Consider the following 7,094-nt stretch of genomic DNA (forward strand, 5'->3'; position numbering starts at 1 on the left):
TTCTATGGGATATTTTGTAGGTCCCACCAGATATTTTTTAAAAAATATTTTTGTGGGTTCCACCAACATTTCTGTGGATCCCACAAAATTTTTGGTTTTTCGGTGATTTTTTTTTGAAAATTTTTTACTATGCCATTCTCTTCGTATTGACGTAACTAAGAAAGTTGACTCGTACAAATCCCTTGATTTTATTCAAGGAGGAAGTTATGACTCCCTGACGGTTTGAACATATATTCGTGAAGATACAAATATCCTAAGTATATCTGACTCGCAAGAATCGATTTGTTTCGCATTTCGAGTATAAATGTTATTTTTACCTGAAAATGCCTCATGAATTTATCTGAGAAATTATGAGTCTTACAGGCGGCGTAAAGGAATGCATATACATATTGTTCGGGGGGTGAAACCGAACAAAATATTCTATATATATAATTATAAAAAGTAGGGAAGCCTTAGCATCATAAGACGCGACAGCAAGACAAAATGCATAATCAGAAATTATAGAAAGCAGGTAACCTTGGCATCATACGACGCGATGGCAAATTATAAATTACATTTAAACAGAAGCCTTGGCGATATATAACACGATGACAATCTCAAGACAATATATGCAAGAATCGACATCTAATGATAGTTACAAGGCGAGCACGTGAACACCGAAATGTCCTAGAGGGCTCAACCAAGAACTAGGGTGAGATACTATTTTTAAGAACACATATACTGCGCATTCAAACATATATATCTGACAATAGTCACAAGGCAAGCACGTGAACACCGAAGTGTCCTAGAGGGCTCAACCAAGGACTAGGGTGAGATACTACTTTAGAAGGTATATGCTATATACAAACAAGTAAATACTTGAGAGAGATGGATCAACAAAGGGAACTTACTTCTAATCGGTGAAGAACGACTCTGAAATGTTCCAAACGCTTCAAACGAGGTTCGATCCTTCCTTCGAGAGGTCAGATGAGGTTGACCTAGTTGAGAAAGAGGAAGAGCAGGTCAATCTGCTCAACTCAAGTGGTTTGAACCAAACTGGGTTTGATCCAAGTCAACTGGGTTCAGCGGGTTCAGACTTAGTCCAAGTTGGTTGAGTTTGGGTTCAGAAAATCAAATCAGGTTTCTGGACCAAAAAGGACTTTGACTTCAAACCCAACTAGGTTTAAGTCAAGTCAACTGGGTTTGGACCAGGTCAAGTGGGCTAGGACCAGGTTAGGCAGGCTAAGACCAGATCAGGCAGGCTCAAGCTACGTCAGGCAGGCTCAGACCAAGTGGGTTAGGTAGGGGAGGTTTAGGAGAGAGAGAGGAGAGAGAAGGAGAAGGGGGGGTCGATTTTTATAAAAGGAGAGAGAGGGGAGGAGGGCTATTTATAGTCAAAGTTAACTTAGCTCTTAAGTTAACTTTTTCCTTTTTGCCCCTGTCTTTCCAAAAATTCCAAGAGGTTCTTTTTCAAATGGAATATTTTGTGGGTCCCACTATATATTTTCATGTGATATTTGTGGGTCTCACCAGATATTTTCTGAGAAATATTTTTGTGGGTCCCACCAACATTTCTATGAGTTTAACAAAAATTTTAGGTTTTGGGAGATTTTTTTTTGAAAAATTTTGAGTACGTCATTCTCTTCGTATTGACGTAACTAAGAAAGTTGGCTCATACAAATCTGTTGATTTTATTCAGGGAGGAAAGTTATGACTCCCTGACGGTTTGAGCATATATTCGCAAAGATATGAATATCCTAAGTATATCTGGCTCGCAGAAATCGATTTGATTCGCATTCTGTGTTCGGATGCTATTTTCATATGAAAATGCCTCGTGAATTTTATTCAGTTGTCTAAAAAATTGTGGGTCTTACATTGTCACTCTAATTTCAAATTCCTGCATTTAGGCATGGTTAGCACTATAACTATTGATTGTTTTATAAATTTCATTAATCCTTATTTTTATGTGCACTTTGCATTCAATGCAGACTAAATAGTGCTATAAAAATAAAGTGGGAAAAGCCATTGCTCAGTCTTCTTTTTGTTTGAATATGATAAATTGGTTGATGGTTGTAATCCTGACTTAAGAATTTTGCTATGGTAAATTTCTGGGTATTGTTATTATATTCCACTTTTTGCTGTTAGTACTATTTTGTTAGTGAGAAAAATATTTTTTGGACTATGAAATTCGGTTTTGAAAAAATGTGTTGCAACTATGCTTTACCACTTATAAAGCTATAGTTTATTTCTATTCAAGACAAGCAAACTTTTTATTTTTTAAGTGCCCTTGACCATGCAAAAATATGCTTAATCACCCATGTTCACATTCTTTCATCATATGTATATATATATATATATATATATATATATATATATATATATATATATATATATATATATATATATATATATATACAAAAATAAAATGAAAATAAGCCAGTGGTGCATCTCATGTGATTTTTGTGTATGTTTAGTGGTGCATTGATGTTTGTAAATTGGTTTTTTAGTTTTTATTATATTTTTTTAATGAATGATTTGATGTTTTGTTGTATCCTGGTGTTGTAATGAAGTTTTTAGTGTTTGTTTTTTTCATATCAAATATTGTATAGAAAATTTGAAAATGTCATCACAAGAAAAAAGATATGCTACAAAAGCAAGAAAAGAATTTTAGTCCATCTTCAAAGCAGAATTCTTCATATGTGCCGATTCTTTTGACTCAAATGTCAACCTAATGGTATTTTAAAAGATGTGATAAATGAAATAGCCCAAATACAAGCATAGCAAGATGAAGATTTGAGGATTGAAGATGATGCATAAGTAGAAATAAGTAGAAGTTGTTTGATCGTATTTCAGATCACACAGTTTCACAATCGTCATCATGATATAAAACACGATATAAATCAAGAAATATAACAGTGTAAATAACATGATTAACAAACGACCGAAACAGTAACAGGGAGCAAGCATGGCATTTTCCGCATCAGACCAAAATCCAGACGATAGCATAAGATTAAACAGATGCATAGAACATAAAGAAAACAACAGAAACATGTTTAGGTTATGTAATAGGCTAAGGCGTACGAAAGTACTCCCCTTAGAGAAGATTCGCCCCCACATACTGTGCAAATCAGGGTCCGGCGTCCTTCCCTCAGGATACAATAGCCACGACGAACCGAACGGTGCACTCCGGCGGATCGTCCTTCGAAAACAGCCTCTTCGAACCAAAGTTGCAGAACCACTCTTTCGGAAGAACTCACAGGAAAGAGAGAGAGAGTAACAGGGGAGATGGGAAATCGCAGAACTCTCCTTCAGAAAATCGTCTGTCTCAGCTTCTCCGTAACCCCACCCCTGACCACGCTTTTATAACCCACGAACGGTTATGAAACGTGGAAGGAGCCTGTTAAGGAATCCGAGGGGACGTGATCCATTAACGGACTTCGAAAGATCGAGATCCGTTACGGAATCCGAAGTTCCATAACGGGCACGGAATCCGAGGAGTCGTGACCCGTTATCCATTCTCATAACCCGTTACCGAATCCAAAGAAACTTTGGGTAAAAAGATACTTGTCTTGATTGGATATGGCCCTAAAGGGCCAATTACCCGAACCCGAGCCCGACCCGGCCCGACCCGGCCCGGCCCGGCCCGGCCCGGCTCGGCTCGGCACGGCACGGCACGGCGGGCGGGTGCGCGCGTGTGTGTGTGTGGTGGTCATCCCACTCCCTTGTTCTCAGGAACAAGTGTATGAGTTCACTAATTGCTTATAAAGCTCTCAGAAAACTCATGCAAAAGCAATATGGGACTATTCCACCTCATCAAGACCTCTATCTTAAACACCTCATTCCTTCTTTGAATTTCTCTCCATCCTTTCTTACACCTAACATTCCCCCACAAATTCAAAGAATGAAGCGGGAGGAAACAAAAGTGCCAAAAAAAAACATTCTGCAACAAGACATATCATGCTTTCAGCAATGGTACCTTCCGGTTTGAACTACTACCTTAGTTGACTAACTTTACCCCCACAGGAACGAAGTGAACTGAAGTCTTGAACTTGAACCTTTGGTGTAGGAGTGTCCATCAGCAACAACATGATAAAGGTTCTGGTTGTAATCTTTAGGGGCGGCGCGTTAAAGGCCATGCGCCCGAATCCTGTTTCATGAGTGACTTCAGGAATAACCCAACTCCTTGAACTGCGGCCACACAGTCACACTCACATAGGTGGGCTTCTCCAAAGATGCACTGCTAACATCTCGCCTAGAAGGCTTTGAACCCATTCAGAGTTTTAACTCTTCCTTAACTTGCAGCTACAGCACCTTTCCAGAGTAAACAGGGGAACAGACACAGATACAAAGTATCATCTTTAATAAGGTGCTATCCAGTTCACCCTACAGCTTGTTATTACCACATTGAACCTACTTTGTGGGATCTCCACTCAGATAGGTTGGGTTGCTACTGTAGATGAACTACTGATGGGTTTCAGTCCCATCCCCTCTCTGGATTTTAGGACTAAAGACTTATCTAGTCCTTTCGTTAATGGGTCAGCTGTGTTTTCTTTGGATCCAACATAGTCCACAGCAACCACTAACTGAGACACCAGTTCCCTTACAGATTTTATCCTGACTTGGATGTGTCTCCTCTGCTTTTGGTTATATTTTGTGCTTTTAATCTTTGCAATAGTAGCCATATTGTCACAATGCACAGATATCGCAGGAATTGGCTTGCACATTAAAGGAAGTTCCTCAAGAAGTCCCTTTAACCATTCAGCTTCCAATCCAGTGACATCTAAAGCACAGAGTTCAGCCTCAAAAGTAGACCGAGACAAGATGGTCTGCTTTACTGATCTCCAGGCGACTGCGCCGCCACCCAAGGTAAATATATACCCTGTCACGCCATAACTGCCAGAGTTCATGGCTATCCAGCTCGCATCACTATATCCCTCAAGAACTGCAGGGAATCTCTTGTAATGCAAACTCAAGGAAATGGTTCCTTTCAGGTATCTAAGTACCCTGTCCAATGCCTTCCAATGAGTGCGATTTGGACAACTTGTGTATCTACTTAATTTTGTCACGGAGAACGAAATATCCAGTCTCGTGCAATTTGCAAGATACATCAAACTTCCAATAATCTGAGAATACCTCAATTGAGACACAGGAACACCAGTCGTATTCTTATGAAGAGGGATAGAAGGGTCATATGGAGTTGCTACAGATCTCCCTTGGTTATAACCAAATTTCACAAGTACTTTCTCGACAAAGTGAGATTGTGAAATGGTTAACCCTTCAGCTGAACGAGTCAGCTTTAAGCCTAAGATCACGCTTGCAACACCCATATCCTTCATATCAAACTTACTACTAAGAAACAACTTTGTCTCATTAACAATTCCCATATTGGAACCAAACAGTAGAATATCATCTACATACAGGCATAAAATAATACAACCATCACTTTTAACTTTACAATAAACACACTTATCAGATTCATTGACAACAAAGCCAAATGATAATATAATATTATCAAACTTCTCATGCCATTGTTTAGGGGCTTGTTTTAGTCCATATAATGACTTAACAAGTCTACAAACTTTATCTCCATTACCAGGAGCCACATAACCCTCAGGTTGATCCATATAGATCTCTTCTTCAAGATCGCCATGCAAGAAAGTGGTCTTCACGTCCATTTGATGGACCGAGAGATCATAAATGGAAGTCAGTGCAATAAGCACTCTGATAGTGGTCATCCGGGTAACCGGAGAATAGGTATCGAAATAGTCTATTCCCTCCTTTTGTTTGAACCCCTTGGCAACCAGTCTCGCCTTGTACTTGTCAATGGATCCATCTGGTTTCAACTTCTTAAAGATCCATTTGCACCCAATTGTGGAACTACCACGAGGGAGGTCAACCAGTTCCCAAGTACCATTAGAGATAATGGAATCCATTTCACTCTTGATGGCATCTTTCCAATGCTTTGCTTCAGGTGAAGCCATTGCATCTCGGAAAGTGGGAGGATCATCTTCGATAAGGTAAGTGATAAAGTCACTTCCCAAATCCTTGGTAATCCTTGGTCTCTTGCTCCTTCTAGGTTCAACCACTTCCTCAGACTCATCGGGTCTAGGATGGGAACAAGATGGTTCTACCCCCACATCTGTCATCATTTCCACATGTTCGGGAATGGAACCAGAAGTTGAAGGTACATCTACAGAAGACAGATTCTGAGGTACACCAACTTTCATGGGAAATACATCCTCAAAGAATGTAGCTTCTCGAAGCTCTACAATAGAGTTAATATCTATGCCAGATATCTCAGACTTAATTACTAAGAACTTGTAGGCATAGCTGTTCTCTACATAACCCAAAAAGACAGCATCTACTGTTTTAGGACCCAGCTTCTTCCTATTGTGCTCTGGGACAAGTACCTTAGCAAGGCACCCCCACACTTTAAGGTATTTTAAGCTAGCTTTCCTATTTCTCCAGAGTTCAAAAGGGCTACTATCCTTATGCTTTTGAGGTACTCTATTCAGAATATGACAAGCCGTATTCAGAGCATCCCCCCACATATAGGTAGGTAATCCAGAACTCCCAAGTAGAGTATTTATCATGTCAGTTAGGGTTTTATTCTTTCTTTCTGCAATCCCATTGGATTGAGGAGAATATGGAGCAGTAAACTCATGAACTATTCCAACAGATTTGCAATATTCATCGAGTTTATTAGAGGTATATTCTCCCCCTCTATCAGACCTCAATCTTTTAAGTTTTCTACCAGTTTGTGTTTCTGCTTCATTCTTAAAGTTAAGAAACTTATCAAAAGCTTCATCTTTTGATTTTAGCAGATACACATAACAGTATTTAGTGCCATCATCTATAAAAGTGATAAAATACTTTTTATGATTTCTAGTTAACACTCCATTAAACTCACAGATATCTGTATGCACCAGATCCAATATTTCAGAATCTCTAACAATCGTATGGAATGGTTTCCTACATTGTTTTGCTTGCACACAAATTTCACATTTTTTAGTTTTATCAATGGAATGCTCAGGAATCATTTTCAAGTTCATCATGCGTTTCACAGAGTTGAAATTCACATGACCTAATCTATTATGCCATAAGTCAGATGATTC

This window comes from Nuphar pumila, chromosome 11 (genome assembly GCF_984573655.1).
Source record: "Nuphar pumila chromosome 11, dmNupPumi1.hap1.1, whole genome shotgun sequence".
In the NCBI taxonomy this organism is placed as follows: domain Eukaryota; kingdom Viridiplantae; phylum Streptophyta; class Magnoliopsida; order Nymphaeales; family Nymphaeaceae; genus Nuphar; species Nuphar pumila.